Genomic DNA, 22,281 nt, shown 5'->3' on the forward strand with positions numbered 1-22,281 from the left:
CCCAAACCATGCTGTGATTCTATGATTCTATGATTTTATGATTCTGTGAATCTGTTATTCTATGTCTCTTTTAGCAGTGGAATTAAATGGGGAGATAACTGAATGGAGTCAGCATGCATACTGCAGTCCTGGTCAAATTGGTTATACAGTGTTACTACAACTTGACTGGCTCCTATCAGCTTTGTTTTACTGTAGGTACTAAGCCACTTAGCTAGAGGTTCATCTTGTGCTAAACAATGCTTTTGCTCCACTTCACTTGTTCCTTGTACGTCCAGTGTAGGTTCTGTGTGCATCCTTTCTCTTCCCTGGGAAAGGAACTCAATTTTATTTGTATTTAACAACTGAAATCTGAGGTAAAGATCAATCTTACATATTTTTTTGAGCTATTGCTACACAAATTCTGCCTCTTTCCTCTCTGGCCCCAGATGCCTCTGACTTTTATTTGTTCCTTTCTTGGATCCTTTACTGACTTTTCTCTTGATGAAACAAAAAGGGAGAATCACTAGACTGATTTAGGCCAGCCTTGAACTCCGCAGTGCCGATAAATACAGATTCACCTGCATCAATCCGTTGTCTTGATCCCAAACTGCTGCTACAGTTGCAGTGCCTTGCAGAATAAGATATTGCCTCATCACAGACACAGCCCACTGATTCCCTCAGTGAAAAGAGAGATGTATTTTTTCCATGCATTGGGTTAAGTGTTCACTTGCAGCAGCCTGGAGCACTGATTCAGAATATTTTCAGAGCACCTTTCATGCTGTCTGAAACACCTGACGGTGCACAATTACTCCCTAAAGTGGGAGTAATTGATGGCAAGATTATTCTGTACCTCCTGAAAGAAAAGCAAAATGGCTGTGAATGTGATGGGGACTCACATCTACACTGCAACGTTCATTGAGTCTTTTGGTGTAACTAGCCCATCCCATCCAGGTGGCACAAGGCAGCACTTCAGCACTGGAATCATGAGCTGGAAGAAAAGAATCAAGGTCTTTGGAGACTGGAAGCCTTGGAGATCTGTAAGAGCATGGCATTTGTCTTCAGGCAGTAACTCCTGGAGATGAATCCTGACAGGGAAAACCTCCTGTGAGAATACCAGAGGAGTTCCCACAAACTTCAAAGGCTGGCGGTACAGGTCCTGCCTGATGGCTGCAGCAGTTGTAGGCTGCCCGAACTCCATGATGCGAGACCTTATGAATGGTATATAGTCATCTGGGATCTTTCTAATTCCTGAAAGATAGATCGCAGATCCCCAGTGGTATGTTAGACCGTGTCTGTATCTTCAGGGTATTCAGACCAGCTTATGATACATATAGAAGCTATTTTACAAGACTGGTTTTTTTCCCAGTCAGCTGCTTGCATCTTGCCCCTAAATCATCTCTGAGAGTGACGTTAAATCAGCCAAGGCTTAGAAAGGATTACAAAACCTTGCTGAAAGACAGAACTCCTCATAAAATCAAGAAGGTGTGTAAAAAAAAAAAGGCGAATGTAGTGAGAAAATTAAAGAAATGTCTCAGCTAAGAGCAAAAATCTTGTTTGTAGAGGTGTATACTTAACAAAGAAGGAGAGGCATTCATTGATGAGGGTGGACAAAGAGAAAAGAAGGGACACTTGATGACACTCAGAGAAGGTAAATCACAGGCTGATCAGCTAAATGCTTTCTTCATCCAATATGCCATTAGCCTGAGCAACTCAAAGCCAAGTGTCACAGAGGGTAGAAGTGGTGCTGAAATCCAAAACTGGCTTTGCACAATATATGGCAATGGAGAATTCCCATGTTTTTAAGCAAATATACATAAAACTCATGGGTTTTTGAAGGGGATCTGACTTCGTGATTTAACTTCTGGTTTGGCACAAATTACCTAGTAGCTGTCTCAGACAGGGCTTCCTTGAATACATCTTACAAGTAAGATGGTGCTGCTCAGAGAGAGCAGAGGCACTCACTCCTGTGGAGCACTGCACTTATTTAGTTTGACAATGTCTTTGCTTCTCTTAGCTAGGCCACAAATGGCTATGCATGCAATCAAACAAGATGACATGCTGCAGGTTTACAAGCAGCATCATGGCTCTTCATGCACTGTCTTGTGTGCATGCTTTGACCGTTTGACTCACAAGAGCACATATCGCTAAATAAACTCTTTTTACAGCAAAAATTGAATATACGGGAATGATGTATGAGAACTGTAAAGGGTTAGTCCTCGGGGTGGTGTAAGGTAGTTTCCTGGACCTCCATGAAGCTCTATCATTTTACAGCCATCCCATCATACTGGTTAGATCTGCTCCGTCTGAGCGGCACGCCACTTGGGCTGTCTTAGATGAACATCTAATCCTCAGCCACTTTAAAATTTGTTTTCTGACAAGAAGCAGGAGGTAGTTTAGCATTAGAAGTTCTATTGGTTTTTGTCTTACTAGTTGCATTGCTTCCAGTTGACTCAGTAAAGCAAGGTTCTGTACTTGGTGGTAGGAGACAGAGCTTCAAAGGCAGTCAAGTGCCCATACAGGTCTTCAGACAGTGGCCTTAGGTGCTGCTTCTTGCACTCTGGATGAAAATTTAGTTGCAGTAACACCTGACCTCTGTGTGAGACCTTCTGGTAGTATCTCTGAAGGGTGTTGAGAAGAGCTACTGCTGAACAACTTTACGGTGAGACAGGGTGAGGGGACTGGAGCAGAAATCTTATGAGGAGGAGTTGTGGGAACCGGGGTTGTTCAGTCTGGAGAAGAGGAGGCTCAGGGAGACCCTACTGCTCCCTACAACTGCCTGAAAGGAGGTTGTGGTGTGGTGGGGGTCAGCCTCTTCTCCCACATAACTAGCGATAGGATGAGAGGGAATGGTCTCAGGTTGCACCAGGGGAGGTTCAGGTTAGGTATCAGGAGCAATTTCTTCTCCAAAAGAGAGGTCAGGCACTGGAATGGGCTGCCCATAGAGGTGATGGAGTCACCGCCCCTGGAGGTGTTCAAGAAACATTTAAATGTTGTACTAAGGGACATGGTTTAATGGGGAAATACTGGTGGTAGGTGAACGGATCTTGGAGGTCTTTTCCTAGCTTGGTAATTCTATGGTTCTATGATTCTGTAGGTGAAGGAAAAGTTGAGTTTAGCTCAGTATGCCAGCCAGCCCTCACTCTTGCTCTAGGATGCATGCTGAAATGCCCAAGAACATCATCACCTTTTTGTGAAGCTCAGCTTCTCACAAGTCCAGGGAGTGAATATTCATCAGATTCAGGGCCTCAGGGGAATAATATTCACTTGCATTAATGCAATTAGGGGAATTGAAGAATATAATGATTATAATAGCGATGGTCAATGTGGAAGCAGGCATGCAAATCACCTATAGAGATGTTTGCATTGAAGGACAACTTCTTGAGAACAAACTTCTCTATGATGCACCGATTTGCCTGGCTGATGAAAGTATATTTGTCATGTCGCACTCTTTTTATCTTAAGATCTTTCTCTTCTTTTCAGGATAATGCCTTTATTATATGATTAAAGAGATAAAAGAAGAGGGTAAATAAGCCAGCTGTGATTTCTGTCGCTTGGAAGGAGCTCTTATTTGGTCATGTAGTTTAAGAAAAATGCTTACACTGATTTTTTTTTTTTTTTAATAAAGATAGGCCCTGAGCAGTGCTGCTGATTAGAATGTATACAGCAGCTTTCAGATTTCCTCTGAGCTTCAATCTCTCCTTTAAAGCAAGTCATGAATTATTAAGGAAAGAGATTACCTTAACTGAAATGTACGTGGCTGTTCCATCAGTGAAGCTGGGGATCACTCTGAGGAGCAGACAGGTTTCCTGTGGGGGTTTAGAAACCCGAAACTGTAAAGCTCTCCTTGCTTTCCCTGCCTCTTACAGGAAGCCTGCAACAGCTTACAGAAATTCCTGCTCCTGGTCACTCTGTCCTGCTCCAGACTGGATACAATATCTTTAGGTTGGATGTTTTCATTTTTGTTTTTTAATAACTTCCTCCCAAGAACTCTACCTGGCATTGCATTATTATTGTTTATTATTATTATCATTGGCTCGAAGCATGTTTATTTTACCTTTATTTTTATTAAAATCTATTGAAGTATTTAGTAGCCTTATTAAAATCCAGCAGGGACTCCCTCTACTTGGTGTGGAGTCCTGCTGGCCACAGCACTGGGGTGCCCCAAGGTTAAGCCCTTAGCACTGCTTTTCCTTGCTCTACTTGGCTGATGAGTTGTTTGCTGCAGCAGGGCCACGACCCATCTCAACTCTCTCATGAATAATTTCACCAGATGCCACTAGAATTAAAGGAGTTGGGTGGCATGAAACATCCCCATAACTTTCCTGAGAGATAGATCAACGACGTACAGGGATGCATATCCTCTAGAGTAGAGTCCAGAATCCATCACAGAATCCCCCTCTCTAGTGGAGCTGGCATCTCTTCAGCTCTTCCAGTGACCAAACACAAGAATGGACAATGGAGATCTTGTTGAGTACCCACTGTCCTTTCTCAGCCACTGTGTTGGAGCTGGCATATTTCTTGTTGAGCTAGCAACATTATTTCCCATTTGTGGCAGCTGGAAGAATCACGAAAGGCAAGGAGATAGCTCCAGACAATGTTGCGTTCAACATCTGGCATATCGCAAAGAAAAATATCTGATTGCACACAGGCATAATGTTAGGTGCTTTGAATGTATCTTTCTTCTTTGCCATTAAACATGGTTCTCAAATTCCACCTGCACGGGGGAACCAAGGAGGAGGGTCATGGTGACTTGGGTCCTAAGCAGGTCTTTTGCATCCTGGTTGCTGCTGCATTAGATGCCTGTGCTTGTTTGGGAACGTGGACATCAATCCCTGTTGCCCACTTGCCCCTTCCCAAACATCTGCCTGTCCCCCTAGGTTCCGGACAGGCTTTGAGTACTGCAGTTGAAATAAGGTACAAGAACCAATGTTGGCAGCACTGAGCCTCTTGCATGCTCCTCTTCAAGTATCCGTATGTCTCCGCTCCAAACTTTCCAGATCACCTTCTGAATTCATAACTGAGATGAGCATTTGACTCTGCATTAAGTCAAAACTGTCCCTTGGGTCTCATAGCTGGTGATAGGAACATCTCAGTTCCTGAGTTTATATTCTCATAAATCTTGAAGAAAGTGATTTTTGTTTTCTTTTTTTTTCCCTCTCTTTCTCTCTCCCTTCTTTAATTACCAGCCTCAGGCATGGCACTGATGAACAGCACTGTGCAGGGCATGCTCTCCTTGTCTTGTCCTGAGCATGAATCCTGCCCTGCCAGCTGTGCACCAGCACGGCCTGAGAGCAGGTGTCCTTGCAGAATTGCCAAAAACCCATCCCTACGGAGGTTACCAAGGGCTCTGTTATGCCCCACAGGGATGGCAACACAGTGATAGCAAACAGAGGATTACAGATCATTCGCAAATCCCCTCCTCTGTATGACTAACCCAACACAGCAGTAGCAACATGGGATCCAGGGAGGACCCACGACCTCTTCTCTGCTAAATCCATACACCCCTTGGGATTTTTGCTTCAGAGAGCAAATATTTCAGGCTGACAATGTAAATGGCTGGTGCCAGCACCCTCCCAGGTCAGCCTGTGCCCAACGTCAGCCAACCAGAGTCTCCAGGCTCAGGTGAGAAACCGCCAAGGCTGAAAGGTATGAATTATTGAGTGGCACTTCGTTCATGCTGCTTTACTCTGCACCTCATGTGGGTGGGTCTAAAGAGGGATATATTTGACTGCAGGCCCATTTAGAATTAGTTTTCATGTTTTTATGTTCTTCCTTTGCATTAAAGTGTTACGACACTGCAGCTGACCACTAAAACCTAAAACCACACAAAAGAAAATTTACAGTATATGAAGCAAAACAAAAAAACAAAACCTATGATTTGGATAAATTAAGTACTCAAGAGAGAAACACAGTATAAAACTATAGGAACTATTATAAATCACACCAAACCAACAGAATCAACATACCAGTATCTGGTTTGCCAGCACATACTTAACTCAGATAAAAATAAACTGTTCTTGGAATGAACCCCTGCTTTGATTTGTGTCTTGCAGTCTAAGTACACACAAGAAGGATGTAAAATCTGCTAATATAAATATCGCTGGTCTCAAGCTTTTATCAGATATTTTGTACCAGGAAAGAAAAGACTCTGTTTTCTGCTCAGGTAATTACTATGTTCCTCTGAGCCAAGCTCCAATGTTTCCTCCTTTCTCAAAGCCATAATCCTGGGTGTGGGTCCCATGCAGTATTACCCCAGTGCTCCGTGCCAGGGAGCATCCCTGAGCCACACACCCGCCCAGGCTCAAAGAGGTTGGAAGTTTGTAGGGCAAGCCCAGCAGCACTGATGAGCTGCAAATTGTAGCGAGAACTTCTGCATAGGGCAGAGCATCTTCTGTGGCTGTGCCCAGTGGGTGCGGGAGAGGATAATGGGCTTTGAGGGGAGATGTTTGGGAAATGCCTATTGATGGCAAGGTGGAAAGAGATCCCATCTCCTTCTGCAAAGCCAAGGCACCATCACATTTCCCATCACATGTGCAATATGCTGAAGATGGAGAGATGCTCTGTCACCCGGGTTTCACAGCATGCTCCCCATGCCAGGCTGGAAGTGTGGTGACTGAGCACTCAGGACAGGCACATGTCTCCCAGCTGTGGCATCCGGTGCTTGCGTCTCATGTAGCATGACAGAGAGAATGTTGTTGAGCTGCCGGCTTTGTGAATGCTCACTTCTTTCTTGCTTGATATTGGGCAAACAACCAGTGATTAATAATTTATTCTGCAAATTTTGCCTCTATGGATGAAATATAATTATCCAAGCTGTAGGCCAGCTAGGCATGGGAAACAGCACATGAATTGAGAGAGTGTTTTCTAGAGTTCCCATTTACCCTTTGTCATCTCATTCTCCCCAGAGAGGCAGTTGGGATGGCAAGGCTTGTACCAGCAACCACACCTTATAGAGCTGTACACGGACTTGAGTCTTTCTTCTGCAGCTCAAAACTACCTGCAGGGCCCCTTGCTCCTGTCCATCCCCTGCCTGGGGCAGGCACTAGTTTACCCCTGGCAATACAGCAGCTGTAGTCATTGCCCTTCTTAAACTAGTCCTGACTAGTTTCCCAGAGATGCTCCTCACCTCAGTGTTTTTGTCACTAGGATGCAAAAATTTTTTGCAATTTGATACAGGTTCACATGTAGCCTGCAGCTGCTGTTTGTCCAATATGGGGGCATGAAGTGTCCTTGGAGCAGCCCAAGCATCTCAAGTGCATTTGCTGAAGTCCTCAGCTCTGCTACTAGCCAGTCCTATGGGCCAACATGGGAGTTTAGTGGTTGACAAGAGCTTCAGTCTGGTGTAGCACTGGAAACAAAATAAGCATCATTACACAGATACCTCCTGGCTTGGATAATTTAATCTGCTAGGCTCTTTACAAAAGGCTACAATCAGCCTTCAATTGTGTATCTGGGAAATAATGCACATGCAATGCTCCAGAGACCAACCCAGAGCAACTCTACAGAGACATAGAAATGCGAGCACTGACCACTTTGAAAAATGCCACTTGTAATTTATTTAAATAACAAACATGTGCTGCATTGGTCAATAATCTCTGGATGCCCAAGCTAGAAAACTACAGTCTAAATGTTGTGGGATAAAATGAAACATAAAACTCTGCTTTCCCTTTGAAGTCAGCACTGCCAGGCCATTGGACTGGCACACCTCAGTAAAGAGCTCAGTTTTATCCTCTCCTGTTGAATGTATGCATTATTGTATTTATTTTCTTTTTGAAAAGCTGTGGGCAACTTGGAGAGTACAGGCAGGATTGGCTTCTCTTTTGTCCACTCCTACCTTGCTCTATGGCTTACTGTTGCATAATTTCCAAGATACTTCTTTCCTGAGTTTCCGCCCAAGTTTTTGCTCAAGAAAGTGCCTCCACATGGCAATGCCTACCAGCTACACATCACAGTGCCTCTCTGGCCCAGTGCAGGTCGTCTCCTGCACCTCCATGCTTGGATGTACTCACAGCATCTCCAGCCCAGGTCTCTGAAAGCACTGTTTCTGGATGCATGGTAGATGCACTCCCATCTTGCACGGTCCTGGTGCTGGGTGCAGGAGGGCACACCCTGAACTGGATGAACAGCTGGCCCCAAAAGGGAGGCTCTACCCAGGAACGGGGAGGGATATCCTCTCTGGGTCAGATAATACTGACACTGCTTAGACAGAAATTACCTTCTGTGGCTTCTCTTATTTGCTGCCAGGCAGAACAGCTCAGCAATGTCAAGGCACTGAAGATACACACATCTCCTTCCCAAGGCTTTAATTGCCAGAAAATATGCAGAGAAGTGCCTTAGTGCCATCTCAGAACTAACACAGTCAGGCTGCAGAGGTGGTGTTTCTTTGTCACGCTTGGTGATTTTCCTTTTTTTGGATTTATTTTTGAGGCCAGTGATTTTCTGTCAAAAGCTGAACGAAATTCAGGCTGTATATTCAGTGCTGGTGACAAGACGCATCTCTCTTGGGTTGGGCAGGATGAGGGGAGATACACAGACAAGTCTGAAATGCTGTGGATCCCCACCCAAAACAAAGAGACCAGTCACACAGTGCCCAAAAGTCCTGGTTTGAACCCAAATCTCTTGCTACTGTAAAGCTATCAAGAGCCCCTTGACTGTTTTGAATCCTGTCTTGATTAGTAACGATGTTTTTAATTGAAATTTCAAGGTTCATTACTGAACACAGATTAATTAAATTGCCAGGAGAGATAATGAGAAATGTTCCCCTTGGACCCATAAAGGATGGCACGTGGTCTAGCAGGACGCTCACAGCCCAACCCACAGCTGCTTTCCCCAAAGAGCATCTTCCAGAGGGGGGGCCTGGCTTGCACAGGGCTGAGATGCGTGTCTCTCCCTCCCAGCTCTGCAAACACTGAGCAGTGGCTGCACACTTGGCAGCTTGTAAATCAAGCCAGCATTGTCTCTGAGTCAGGCTTGTTAGGTTTTACACCATCCTTGCTAAGGGAGAGGTTTGAAACTGATGTGTTTCCCCATGGGAAGTGTTAATTGGAAACCAAGGCTGGGATCCTGAGATTTTCTGTGATGGTGGTTGGGTGTCAGGGGGCTGGGTGACATGGCTTTCTGGCCAGAAGGCACCTGGGGATGTCCCCAGGATGCTCTGCCCTGCAGAGCTGGATGCCCCTAGTGCATTGACTTTCTTGGCCACAAATTCCAGCCAGAGTGGGTCACTTAAAATCATAGAATCAAGGAATGGCTTGAGTTGGAAGAATTTTAAAGATTATCTAGTTACAACCATCCACTCCAACCATTCCGACTTCCACTGCCTCTGTCCTGAAAACCTCACCAACAAGGTCCATTACAGAGATATCGCTGTCTGTTGACTGGCTCTGTTCTCATGGGAACAAAGTGAGACCAGGCATGAGCCACACCACAGGGCTCACAGCCAGGCTTGCTGCAGCCATGGGAGGAAGGAGAAGAAAAGAGAGCGACCTATCTGCCACCTCTGATCAGTGAGGAGGACGGCAGTGAGCAGATTACAGAAAGTGTGAAGAGCAGCACAGTCCCCATGAGGTCTTTGTAGCCTTTGTTTGCGACATATTTTCTGGAGGGCTCTGTGAAAATTAGAAAGTGAGTGCTTTAATTGGGCTCATATGGACCCTGGTAAAATTTCTTCTGACTGCAATATGATGAAGCATAAAAAACAGCACTGAAGATATCATTTCCTGGAAGATTTTATATTTCTGTCAGATCTTACTTGCTAGCTTTCTTTCCCCTCCCTGGAGGATGAGCTCTGCTTTCATACACTAGTGGGTTTTTATTTTGGCAAAAAAAGTGTAGGTTTTGGCAGAAAAAAGAGACAGTACATCAATGAAGAAGGGAAACCATTTTTTTTTTCCAAATGCTTCAAAGCTACCAGTTAAGGGTTTCCAAAAAGCTTTGGAGCAGAGACTAAGTGCTAAACAGAAGGGAATTGGCTCATATCCTGAATGACTTTCATTTTTGCTTGAAAAAGCAACTGAGATTTGTTATTGTTTGTGTAGACCACTGTGCTGGAGGCTCCCCGCTGACGGATGGGGTTATTTTGCCCAGATATTGCATGCAGCACCAAGAAACACTGACAAGAATAAACCTCATCAAACAGCAGGCACACACTTGGACCTGGAAATACCACGGAAGTTGCCCAGACCCTGCCCTTCTTGAAAGGCCTTTTTTTATGGGACTGATGGCCCAAAAGTGTGACAAGCATTGTGCAGAGGGCTCGGTGCACCTCAGCTCCCTCTGTCCTGTAGCGCACAGGTAGTACCAATGCCCCTGTCCTGCAGAGCTCCCCAGCAAGTGGAACCAGCTCCTGCCCTAGTGCACCAGGCAGCCTTGGAGTTAAAATTCTTTCATCTCCTTTGCCCACGAAAGAGGCTTGAACAGTCTTTTAACCAGCTTGTTTTATGTTAATGATCTGCATGAAAAGAGGCCGCAATCTGCCCTGATCTCGCTTCCAGAGATTGGATATTAGGGAGAGGATAACAGCACACCCTCTGCATTGGTAAGTTGCAAGGTCCTTCTGCAAAAAGCGTCACCTGAGAGCAAATTATTGTTATCACAAATGCTTTCTGCTGACAGAGACCTGATCATCAGTACTATCTTTCTGATCTTTATCTATTTCTTCTTCTCCCCACGGGTGATGAATCCTCACACACCCTGCTCAGTATCAGCTGTGACATGGGGCAGATCCTGCTGCCAGTTCTCAGCTGCAAATGCATTCATCCCCACTGTGTATCCCATACCTGCTGCAGCCCCGTGAGCCAGGGAGGGCTGGGGGCACCGTGCCAGCATCACAGCTCAAGGAGGGAAATCCACGCAGCCTGTGCGTGTTTGTTTGCAAACGGCCATCGCAGTGCTGTGCGTAACACTTAAGCTGAATGAGAGACTAAATAAGGATTAAATGGAGACGGATGTCCCTATTTGCATTAGGAGAGGTTTTGAATCTCTTCTCGTTTCCTTTCCCGAAGCAGTTTGAGGGCAAGCCGTTGGCTGGCCAGGCCCCGTGCAGTGAGGATTTTTATCCCCGAAGTTTGCTTTGTTTCCAGTAGGCCTCTTAATTACAGCAAATTAAAAATTAAAAGTGAGGACAGGCAGTGAGTGGTGGGTAAGCACTGTCAACAGCTGTGCATGACACAAGCTCCATGAGCGAGTCACTCCAGAGTTTGCATTTGTGCTGAAATAAAGGCAGAGTTAAAGTCACAAGAGAACCAGAACCAGTTTAGCTCCTTTGTGAATAATTAGCCCCGAACTTTTTTTCAGCTAGGTCATTTCCCCTTTAAAGACACTCTTTAGTCAAAATGGACCCTCTTTGTGGGGAAGAACAAACTCTCTTGGGAGAAAACTATTGGCAGGTCCTTGCTAGCAGAACAAAACACTGCCATTTTTCATTTCAAAGGAACTTGAGTTTTTCTTTCTTTAACAACCCCTAACCTGGACGGTAATCACAAAACATTTGAGAATAGATTGAATGAACATGTTCTTATTTGTCCCACATTTTGTGGAGAATTTTAAAAATATTTCATTTTCCTCCTGAACTCAATGAAAACTAACATGGAGATGCCACTGCCATAAGTATAACACAAATTAGGCGTTTCACTTACTCCATGCTGACATCTGGAATGAGGAAGGCCCTACGAAAACAGTCTGCAAAAAAGCAATGAGCCAAATCTCTCCTGAATTCACCCAGATCTTCTGAGAGCAGAGGGGTCCGGGTTGAAGCCCTCCATCACCTCGTCTCTCATGCCCACCCATGCCGCCGGTCCTCACCAGCTGTGGGGAAACTGGATGGGATGTGGTTGCCTGTGCTACCAGGGAGCACCTGCCTCTCCCTCTGCTATCTGCTGGGCTTCCCGAGCAACGGGGCCATGCCTTCTGTGCAAGAGCTGCCTTGTGGCAGCTCCAGCACACCCGAATGGCACTTTGAAGAGTGGAGCTTTCAGGGAGCAGCTGTGGATATAAAAATAAAAGCAACAGGGAGCAGGGTTATTGATGTCAGCGGGAAACATGCACTGAAGTAGAGACTGGAGCGTGGATGAGCCTTCTGCTGTTGCTTTTCCTCCCAGAGTCCCAGCGTGGCAGCATTGCCCCAACTCCCTTCTTTTCCCTAGGGAAAGGCCCACCTCCATCCCACAGCATTGCCTCTGAGTGCCAAGGCTCATTTCCAGCTTGCAAATTATTTCTTTCCAATAACTCGGTGTGCAGTGATAACGCAGGTGGGAAATTCATATTTTTCCTATTTTCCCCTGTTGCAATAACGCATTTTTAAGCTGTGCCATTCGCAGTGCTGTTCCTCTGCCATTAGATGTCTCTGCGTGCTGCAGGGAGCTCAGGCAGGAGGTCACTCCTGGTACACAGAGGTCACTGGGCTGGAGCTGTGGTAGCTCACAGCTTTATGTCTGCTTTCCTTATGAATGCCCCTTTGGTATGACAGACCGACTGCACAGACAGCAGGCTGAGGAGCTGAGCTGGTCACTCTGGGGCTTTGCCATTCAGAAGGCTTTTCTGATGGAGAAGGCAGCTAACAGTGAGAGCCCACGGGTGTATTTGGGTTAGAAACCACAGAATATGGCCATTCTGTAACAGGTTGCCCCATTTCAATGCATCATGCAACAAGTCTGTGCTTCCAGTGCCTCATCATTGCATCCCAAAGACAGCCAGGAAGTGGAGAGAAGCATGAAAATATGATTTGTGAGCTATCTCTATTTTTCCTAGTACACCATTTGCAATGTTGTTTGGTGAGCACTTTTGGCAAAGTTCTACTGTTGCCGGAAGGGGCTCATCTCTGTGTATTTGCAACATGTGCTGGGGGGGGGGGGGGGGGCTCCGAATTGCAAACAAAGCCTGTCCCTCCTAATCTGTTTTTGCAGAGAGGAGCTGCAATGAATCCTCCGCAGATACAGCCCCATCCATAGCGGTAAGCACGGTGCACATTATGGATTGCACGTACTGCCAGTGCTCAGAGAAAGGGCCGTGCTCTAACAGCTCTCCAGGGGACACTGGAAGCAACACATGCCTGTCTGTAGCTGAGCATGATTTTTTCCACGTTTGTAATTGCAGCCTTTTCCCCCTTTTGGTGGTTATTAATGTTGTTCGTTTCCTCAAAAATTACATCTGTTTAGATGTTAATTGAGTTAATTGTTACCATTCAGCAGCTGGAGCAGCAATTTAGCACCTGCTAATAAAGATGCTCGGTTTGAAGTTGTATGAAAATGACCATATTATAGGATTGCTGTTGTATCGCTGTGCCAAAAGCAAGGCCAGCAAAGTTAGCAAGCTGTAATGGATGGAGGGAAGTGCTGGAGGGAGGTTTCTCTGAGCACAGTGTCAACTTCCAGAGTCACAGATCAGTAAACAAGCTGAGCAATCATGGTGCAGAGCCATTGTAGCCAGGAAAAAACCTCAGAGAATACAGGTGGTGAATATGGAGTCAATAATAAATACTTCCTCTTTTGGATGAAGAAATACAGCTTATCTGTGACAGACTAATTGGGTAGAATCAGAGGAAGGAAAGGTAAAAACAGAAGGACTGGCGGCACATAAGAACAGACATTTAACTAGGAGTTCTCATTCCCAATTACACTAAGACTTTTCTATAAGAAAAAATGCAGGGACTTCATGAGGAATGAAGAGGATGGTGTTCGGGCAGAGCAGCTCTGGCATGAACCCCATGATAAGCAGAGCTGCCATTTCACTGAGGAGACAAGTTACATCTCCCATGGGTTTCCACCTCACTCTATTTGCATGCTGCTGTCACCCACTTCCTTTCCCCAAAGTTCAGGAATTAGGAATTATCAGCGCCGCCCATCCAGGAGCTCTGTGCCCATCCCAACCTCACGGCATGGCAGAGACCCCTCACCCCCAGATCACGCCATCTGAAGCACAGAACTGGTTCCCCGTTTGGTCTTCAAACTCCAGCATTGTGTTGCACCATGGGGCACACAGGCTCTGACTCCCTGCAACACAACCAGTAAGATGCTGCAGGCTGGGGCCCCTTCAAAGCCTCTTATAACAAGGAGTGGAGGAAAAATCCTCCTCTTGGAGAAAAGGGTATTTGAGAGCAGTGGGTGAGTCAGAGCCGGGCTTACTCCCACACGGCTTCACTATTTTGGCTCCTGTATGCTCGCACGGCTGCTCTGTCTCCCTGTCTGCTCTCAGCCAGGGCACATGGAGACAGCAGGGTATGGCATTTTGGGGGGACCCATGCGTGGCCCTGGGGCTGGACAGTGCCCATTTCCAGCACCACAGCAGGGGTACCAATCTCCACACGTGGGGACACCAGCATGGCACAGCAGTTGACAGCATCCTCCTATTTCAGGATGCAGAGTGATCCACAATGTCCTTCTCCCCAGTACGGTAGCTGGGGCTTCTCCCGTTGAGAAGGTGGAGCCATGGCAGACAAACCACCTTTCCACCCCTCCACAATGGGAGTTTTGGTGTTAGCAGACTGACAAACACAGCAGATATTTGGTTTTCAGGAGACTCCAAGGAAAAGCCTGTGTGCCAAGGAGATGGAAAACGCGAGCTCAGCACATGGCACAACCTCACTGTTTTCTCTGGCATCAGGGAGCTGAGCCTACTTTGAGAAATTTGGCATAAAATGGGCCAGGAGGAGAGTGATCCAGGGGTGGCATTTGGGTAATGTCCTGGCACAGAGGGAGCCCACAGCCATGCTGGTGAAGAAGGCAGGAGCTGCACCTGCGATCTCCTTCCTGGTTGGCGTGAGCGTGATACTGTAGCTTCTCCCATTTTACCACCCTCTGGTAGGCTCTTCTCCAGGCTGCTTCTGGTGGTCACTGGAGGTACATTGTTGCTTACTGTGATCTGGAAAGGCAATTCCTGCCTTCCTTCTGAAGCCAAACTCAAACCTGAACCCCACAGGTGCAGCCATGAGCAGAGCCTCTGGATGCTCCCTACATTGCTTTTGGGAGATGGGCAGCCTTGGCTTGCAATGCATGCACTTCCCCACTCAGAGGGAGGTGTGGTGCTTCATCTCCAGGCTGCAAGAGCATTTGTTTCTCTACTACATGTCATTCACTGCGCTGTTTCTGCATGGCCGGATGCTAGGACTTAGCATGCTAAAGATAAAAGGGTGGAATTTAATACTCTCAAATTGCTTGCATTCCAAAATCTGGCATGGAATCCCTGCTTATGTTTAAATAATCTGTGTGTTTGAGTGAAGGATTATGAAACAGCAGAGGAGGCAGTACTTTGTTTCTTGCAGAGAAGTGCATAAGGGAGTCCTAGGGGACATCAGCTTGCCGTGGAGCAGAAGGGTCAACCCAGGGATGCTTCCAGCGAGCTCCAAATGAGAGAGAAAGCCAGGAGACAGCTGCTCACAGAGGCAGGGGAAGCAGTGAATAGTGAGAAACAACATTTAATTCTCACTCCTACTAGTCTGGGAAAGAAGATCTCTGGTGCTTCCTTTTAGTGAAATCCTGAACCTCTAACACCTGATGTAGAGGGACCCATGTGCTGGCTGTGGCTAATTGCTCAGGTACAGAACAAGCCTGAGTAACAGAGATCAGAGCCTCCCTGATGGGCTGCAGCCCTGCTACAGCCCTAGTGGCACTGAGCACAACACTGAATTTGTGGTCTCACCAGTGTGGTGTACGAGGTGGCCTTCCCTAGTGCTGCTGGCTGCACTACTGATGCAGGCCAGGTTTCCTTTCCTTTTGAAGGAAATGAAGGAGCTGATTGCTGCTGAAATGAAATGCCTTGGCTCCAGGTGCCATTTTAACACCTGGAAGCATCTGCCAAATCCAGGATGGCTCTTCTACCCACCAGCAACTTCCTCCTCCATTTGTCAGCCTACTACCACCCTTCCTCTGCAGCTTCAACACAGAAGCCAGCCAATGGGTATGTTGTGCAGGGCTGTTCTTCTCCAACAGGTCCCTCTCTGTTACCACTCTCTGTTCTCTTGTTTCCTAAATGTTAATTTGAGGCACACCAGGTAAGCACCCAGCTTGGCAATTACAGGCTGGGAAAATAATTGCACAAGTCACAAGTGTTGGAACCAGGACTCACTGCATGGCCTGCATCAAAGGTGTGAAGAGAGGGGTACTCACATGCCATGAAACAGTATTTCCCATGCAACTACCATGGTGCTACATGCCAATTACTACATGTTTAAATAGTCAACAGGCACTGTCTAAACAAAAGAGACAAAAGGCTTAAAATACAACAGTGTGATGAAGAGGGGAGCAGAAATGTCCTCCCTTAGCTGCACAACCCCAGCACCCATCAGGAAGGAGCACCCCATATTTAGCCCCATGTGCCGCCAGCCCCCAAAACCTGGTCCCCTTAATGCTGTACTGCCCATTCTGCTGCTTAGGGGCTGCTTTAAAACCAGCGGTGTTTCCTTCTGCTGTGTCTCTGCCATCATGTTCCCGCTGCTGTGACTTGTCCCCGCCTGACTCCCGTTACAACTAATTAGCACCTTGACATTTACTCAGTGAGCAAGGCAGCCTTGATGTTTGCAAAAGAACAGAAGGCACATCTGTCTGCATGATCCATCTGAAGAGGAGGAATATGGCTATGTGGTGTTTATAGCAAGCAGTTGGGGGAGGAATTAATTTACAAAATTTTTTGAATGAAAACAATTCCAATAACTTAAGTGCCCTCTCCCTCCCACGTCAGCTGTTTACAAACTGTTGAGTTGAATCTGTCCCACATGTCCTTTGAACCTAGCATTAACAGAGGAAAAATTTGAAATGCATCCTGAAAAGCTAATTTTGAAAAGAAAGAAAGAAAGAAAGAAAGAAAAAGCCTGCCCAAGGAGTTCAAACAACTTGTCTTGCTTTAGCTTATAACAATTATTATGTACTTAGACAATGCTACCAGAACCAGATTTAATTGACTCCATTTTGCTCCTTAGCCTCATTAAAGTGGAATGTAGCTGTTCCTCACTGCTGGCTGTTTCTTCCCCATCTGTACCCACCCCATGAAGGTGCAGTGCACAAGGCAGTGATTAATTTCATTATGGCAGTGGACTCATAATGTTGGAGTTTTCCAATTGTCATGGTGATGGAGCTGGATCTCTCCTCCTGCCCGGCCCAGCCTTGCCCTGTCCTTCCTCTGGAGGGGGGTATGCCCAGTGATACGGAGCACAGAGACTTTCAAGGGTCTGAAAACACTTCTCCAGCTTTACCCAGAGTGTGAAGGGAGGGGGAAAGCCTCTGAACATCTTGCATTGTGATTTCAGCTACCCTGGTCCAGCACCCCTCACTCAGGTGTTAGTGCTTGCATCTGAAACTCAGACTGTCATAAAGCAGCAGTTTTCTTATGTTTACCTCCAATTCCTGATTACTTGTTCCCGCTTCTAAGCAAGGGAGGGGGCTAATTGAAGGGAAAGGGTTGCAATTAAAATGATTCTTGTCATTTTTTTTCCTTAAGGAAATCTCTGGCTCATTAGCATAGTGTAGCTGTCTCCTGCACGATGTCCCTTGAAGTGCTCCAGAATCAAAGCTGATCTCTGCCCCCTGGTATTTAGTGATATGCTGCAACCAAGGCTGATGGTGAAGAAAGAAGAAAATAATTGGCTTCCCCACCCCTTTTTCTTGCAAGGAGATGATGAAGGAAAGGCCAGAACTAAGTGGAGCAAAGTGATGGGGTAGCACTTGTGTGGGGAGCTGATGGCTGAGGCTTGGGGCTCACTGCTTGCAGGTAAAAAAAACTGCCCACGTGGTCATAGTGGGGCTACCTGGGATGAGATATCAGGGTGCTGAGCCTAGTGGGAATAAGCCCTCAGCTTGGTGTGGTCCATGGGGAGGAGCAATGCATGTTTGTCTCCCCATCCAAACTTCTTCCAAAGTCAAGATGTGAAAATGTCCTTGGTGGCTCTAAGTCAGGGCATGGCCATGCAGAGTTTGGGACAGAGAGCATCTCTGAATGCCCGTGGGAGGCCAAGGAGCATGGGTGACTTCTATCTTTCTCTCAGACAGAAGGTGCCTGTTTCAAGGGATTGAAGTTTGCTTTGCTCTGCCCTGCAACCACACAACCAGCAAGCCAAATAGAAAAAGCACACGAATAATTCTGGGAGGCTGCCCTTGGGTCCAATCACTGGTCCACTTGCAGTGAGTATCATGATGGTGAAAATAGTACTTGGTCATGGGCTTCTGTGGGTTTATCCTCTGATATCAGCACAGCATGACAACCTGCTTTACAGGTCCATGCTGTGTGTCTCAGAGACGTTTGGTGCCTTCATTCTCTAGTGCAGAATGCTGCCCAGCCTCAGAAAGTCTTCGGAGGTTTTTGAACATTTGAGGGTAGAATCTAAGAAATGCTGTTCTCCTGTGGGGTGGACTGGACACTGGTGACTCTCCTGCCTTTTGGGATTGATTCCAGAGGAGCCTGCTTGCAGGTGGGAAGGGGCAGTGCATTGCTCTGCTCAGCTGTCCTTCATGCGGTGAGACTCAAAGCTGCATGCTCTCATTCCACATATCAACAGCAGGTATTAGCAGGCTCATACATCACTGCATGTTGCATACAGGAACATACGCAGAGGGCACAGCTGATGTGGAAGAGAGTGCTCAGGATAATGATTTATACACTCCCCCATGCTGTTGAACATCTTCATAAACACATGAATTAACACATTTACCAACAGTGCTTTGATTAAGGATAGGGCTTTATTTTGCAGTGAAAGCTAACCTGAAACATGCAGAAAGAGGGAAGGCAAGAGGAGAAACACATGCAGCATAGTAAGCAGCTGCGTTTTGAGGGCTCTGGGATGGTTCTTCTTTATACTGTGCCTTGTTGGCTGCACCTAGCAGCATTGCCCATAGCAACCCTGCCTGGAGCAAGTGAGGCTGCTCCAATCCCACAGGTGTCCCTGCAGTGAAAGAGGGACCCGAATTTCCTCCAGCCCTGCTGAGCAGTGTTCATGCCCAGCAACCATCTGGGAGGAGGCGAGGGATAGCTCATCCATCAGGGCTGCTGAATGAGAGCTACACCTCTCCTGGCTGTGAATTCAGCCAGTCTACAAACCTTCCCCTTTTATATTAGCAACTTCCCCCATGTAGCCACATTCCTGTGGGTTGGGGTTGAATGAAGAGAAGCTCCTCTTTTAATTTTTGCTGTCAGGAGTAACGGGTAAGTGTAGGAGGAGGAATATTAATCATACCCAGCAGGCATTCTTCAAACTTAGAAACAGCATAAGGAAGGAGCCCAAATGATTTAAACATTGCGGGAACCATTTGTATGGGAGTCTCATGCTTGAAAACGTGCAGAATTCTCTTTTTATTTTTTTCACCCCTATTTAGTTTAAAGGGGAAGTTATTGCTCTCCCACCCTCTCTCCGCAGTGCGGGTTACTTCCGTTAAGAACTCCTTCTTGTCAATCCTCTGCCTCTTTTCCTAATTCTGTTGTATTTCTGGGTGCAAAACAAAATGGAGGACAGCATCATGTTTCTGTTACTCCTGATTTTTCTGCTGATGTTGTGGCAGCATGGGACAGCCCTGTGGTGAGTGGGTTGTTCCAATCCCTCTCTTGGGCATGGAGAGGCCCCAGACCTACCCCCTGCCCCACATAGGAGCAGCGTGCCTGATGGCTCACCCTTGCAGTGACAGCCATCACTGGTAGAGAACAGCATCTTTGAGCCTGAGGACATCGGTCCTCACTGCATGAGCCTAGGTGAAGAGCAGCATCCTCGTGGGCTGCTTTCCCTTCCCCTTTTTCCTTTCCTCAACCCACTTTTTCAGGAAGATAAGCCCACAAACAAGGGCAACCGGTGACTTTTAGTGGTCCTGAAGGCTGCCTAGATTTTCTAACAGGGTTGGAAGACTTTCCATCTCCCATCCTATTGGTGTAGAGCAAGGTGACCTCCTTCACTGGACAAAGAGACTTATTCCAGGTCAGCCCACTTCCTGGGGTCTGTCCAGGAACAAGGCAAGAGGCACCAGCCCTTCTCCCACCTCCTCCCTTCTGTTTGGTTAATGTATCACAGAAGCCTTACTCAGATCTGCAGGAGACTACAGGGAATATCACTCCACTGCTGTGCAAAATTGCTACTCTCTTGTGTCTTGCCACTGCTGAAATTGGTTAAGAGCATCTGACTGCGAACCAAATTTCCTCTCCATCATCTCCTTAAGCATACAGATTGTTCGGCAGATTTTACCACCCCTCAAGCATGGGTTTTAAAGAAAAAAAAAATACCACTTGTTCAGAGAGCTAAAATCCTGCAATGAATTTTCTCAAACAGAACACAGCAGTCCTGGTGCAGACCCCACATAGGATGCTGGAGATCTGGGATTTCCGAGCAAGTGGGTTCCTGCTTTTTGTCAGTGGATCATCAAAACAGATACACTAGTGCAGCATTTTGGGGTTTGAGACAAAACCTCATTCTCCCAGCTTAATCTGCTTCCTTGCAGAATTCCCAGCCACTTCTGGTAAGGCATTCCAAGCACAGAGTTTGTGGGAGGCTGTGGCATCCCTCACTCACAGAAGTTTGAGCCCTGGTTCCACATGTGCAAAATGAGTTTGTACTCCTAAATTGGTGCATGCTCTTTTCGAGGAATGCAGGGTTGGTTTGGGCCAGGAAATGTGTCCACTGAGTATGCTGGAGGCAAAAACACTAGACGAAAGGGATTACAAAGCTCTTTTGAAACTGATCAGGTACGGCATCACAAGCCAAAAGAATTTTTGTACTTAGGGTTCAGAAAACTCCAGAAACCTCCTGTTGTGCTCTGAGCCTATGTCTCAGGAGCTCTGGGCTCCCCTCACTCCACTTTCAGCCCCCTGGCAGAAGCACCCTAAGCAGCAGCACAAAGAGCAGCAAGCTGTAATTTGCTAACGGGGCCATGTACATCAATGAGCGCTTCCTACGTGTCTATGGGAAGATTATCCTATCAAGTCCCATGCTGCTCTGAAAGGTAAGTATTTAAAACATGACTAATGCTGATAGATGCTATTATTCTATTTTATTCTCCGGCTTGTGAGTAATGTCTCATTATAAATGGGGACACATTCAGAAAAACATCATCTCCTTGCCAGAACGTGGGCTCTGGCAGCACGCGGCTGCTGTGCCTATGGATGCCAGGTGCCTCTCCTCGATCTGGACACCTGCTGTCCCCCACTCAATATCTTCCTCCTCCCATGGCCATGAGCACTTACATTTTTGGGATCGCTGCTGAGTGATGAAACAATGGGCAGTGAACCTCACTGCACAGCCACCAGGGCTGCAGGCCATAGCAGGCCTGTAGAGGCCACTTTGAATCACTGACCAAATCGAATGCTTCCTCACTAATAAAAGCTTATACCCGTGTTTGCCTGATCAGCAGGCCTGGGCTTTTGTGTCAGAGCTTCAGGGGATAAAAATACCAGAGAGCACACATGCAGCAGTCTGCTCACGGGAGAGGGCCATGGGGCCAGGGCAGGTCTGCAGAGGCTGCAGGTGCTTGGCCAGGCCTCAGTGCCCAGGTCTGGCTTCGGTCCCTCTCCGGAGCTCCGTCCTGAGCCTTCAAACTCAGGAGAGCTCTCAAAATGTGCCCACTTAAATGGCCAGTTTGAGAAAGTAGCTTGGTTGTGTTTTTAAGCATCGTCTCACCCAGGTCTCTGTGTTTTGGTGGCTCATGCTCATGTCACGGGGCCAGTGCAGTTCTTTGGTCTCATCCTGTAAGGTCCAGCATCCTTGGTGCAGGTCCTATCTATCCTCCATCCGTCCTTTATACTTAACTCTTCTCTCTTCAGCCTTGTGCAAAAGAAAACTAGATGTTTTTTTTAATTTCCAAGCGTTGCTTTTTCCCTCACCTCCTGCTGTGTGGGCTGGGTTTTTTTTCCCCCTTCTTTTTGGTTTATATTATTGGAACATTTCCTCTCCTGTTTTTATTTTGAAAAGGGGAAGAGCGCCTGCATCCCCTGAGGTGTTATTACGCTGAAAGGCTGGTGATTTGACTGTGAGGCACGCTTGCACCTCCCACATTTGTGCAGCCAGTGACGCACACTGAGATTGGTGGAGAGGGGATGAATAAACCCAGCACTTGCTCCTCGCCTGCCATCCCAAAAAGAGGTGGGTGGAGGAGAGAGGGAGTGAAAACTGGGCTCTAGGAGTGCAGTTTTAAGAACTGTTTTCTATATAGCTAAGGAAACTTGCTAAAATATCTCCATCACATGATGGGCCCTCCTGGAGCCATGAAGCTTGTGAGACCGCTGCGAGCTTGGCTTTGGAGGCCCTCGCCTTGTGCCTCTTTTTCCTGAGGCAGCACAGTTTAAGGCTCCTTCCCCTGCTGGAGTGCAAGTTACAGGGGTGCTTGAGAAAGGGAAGAATAAGGT

This window comes from Numida meleagris, chromosome 5 (genome assembly GCF_002078875.1).
Source record: "Numida meleagris isolate 19003 breed g44 Domestic line chromosome 5, NumMel1.0, whole genome shotgun sequence".
Taxonomy (NCBI): Eukaryota; Metazoa; Chordata; class Aves; order Galliformes; family Numididae; genus Numida; species Numida meleagris.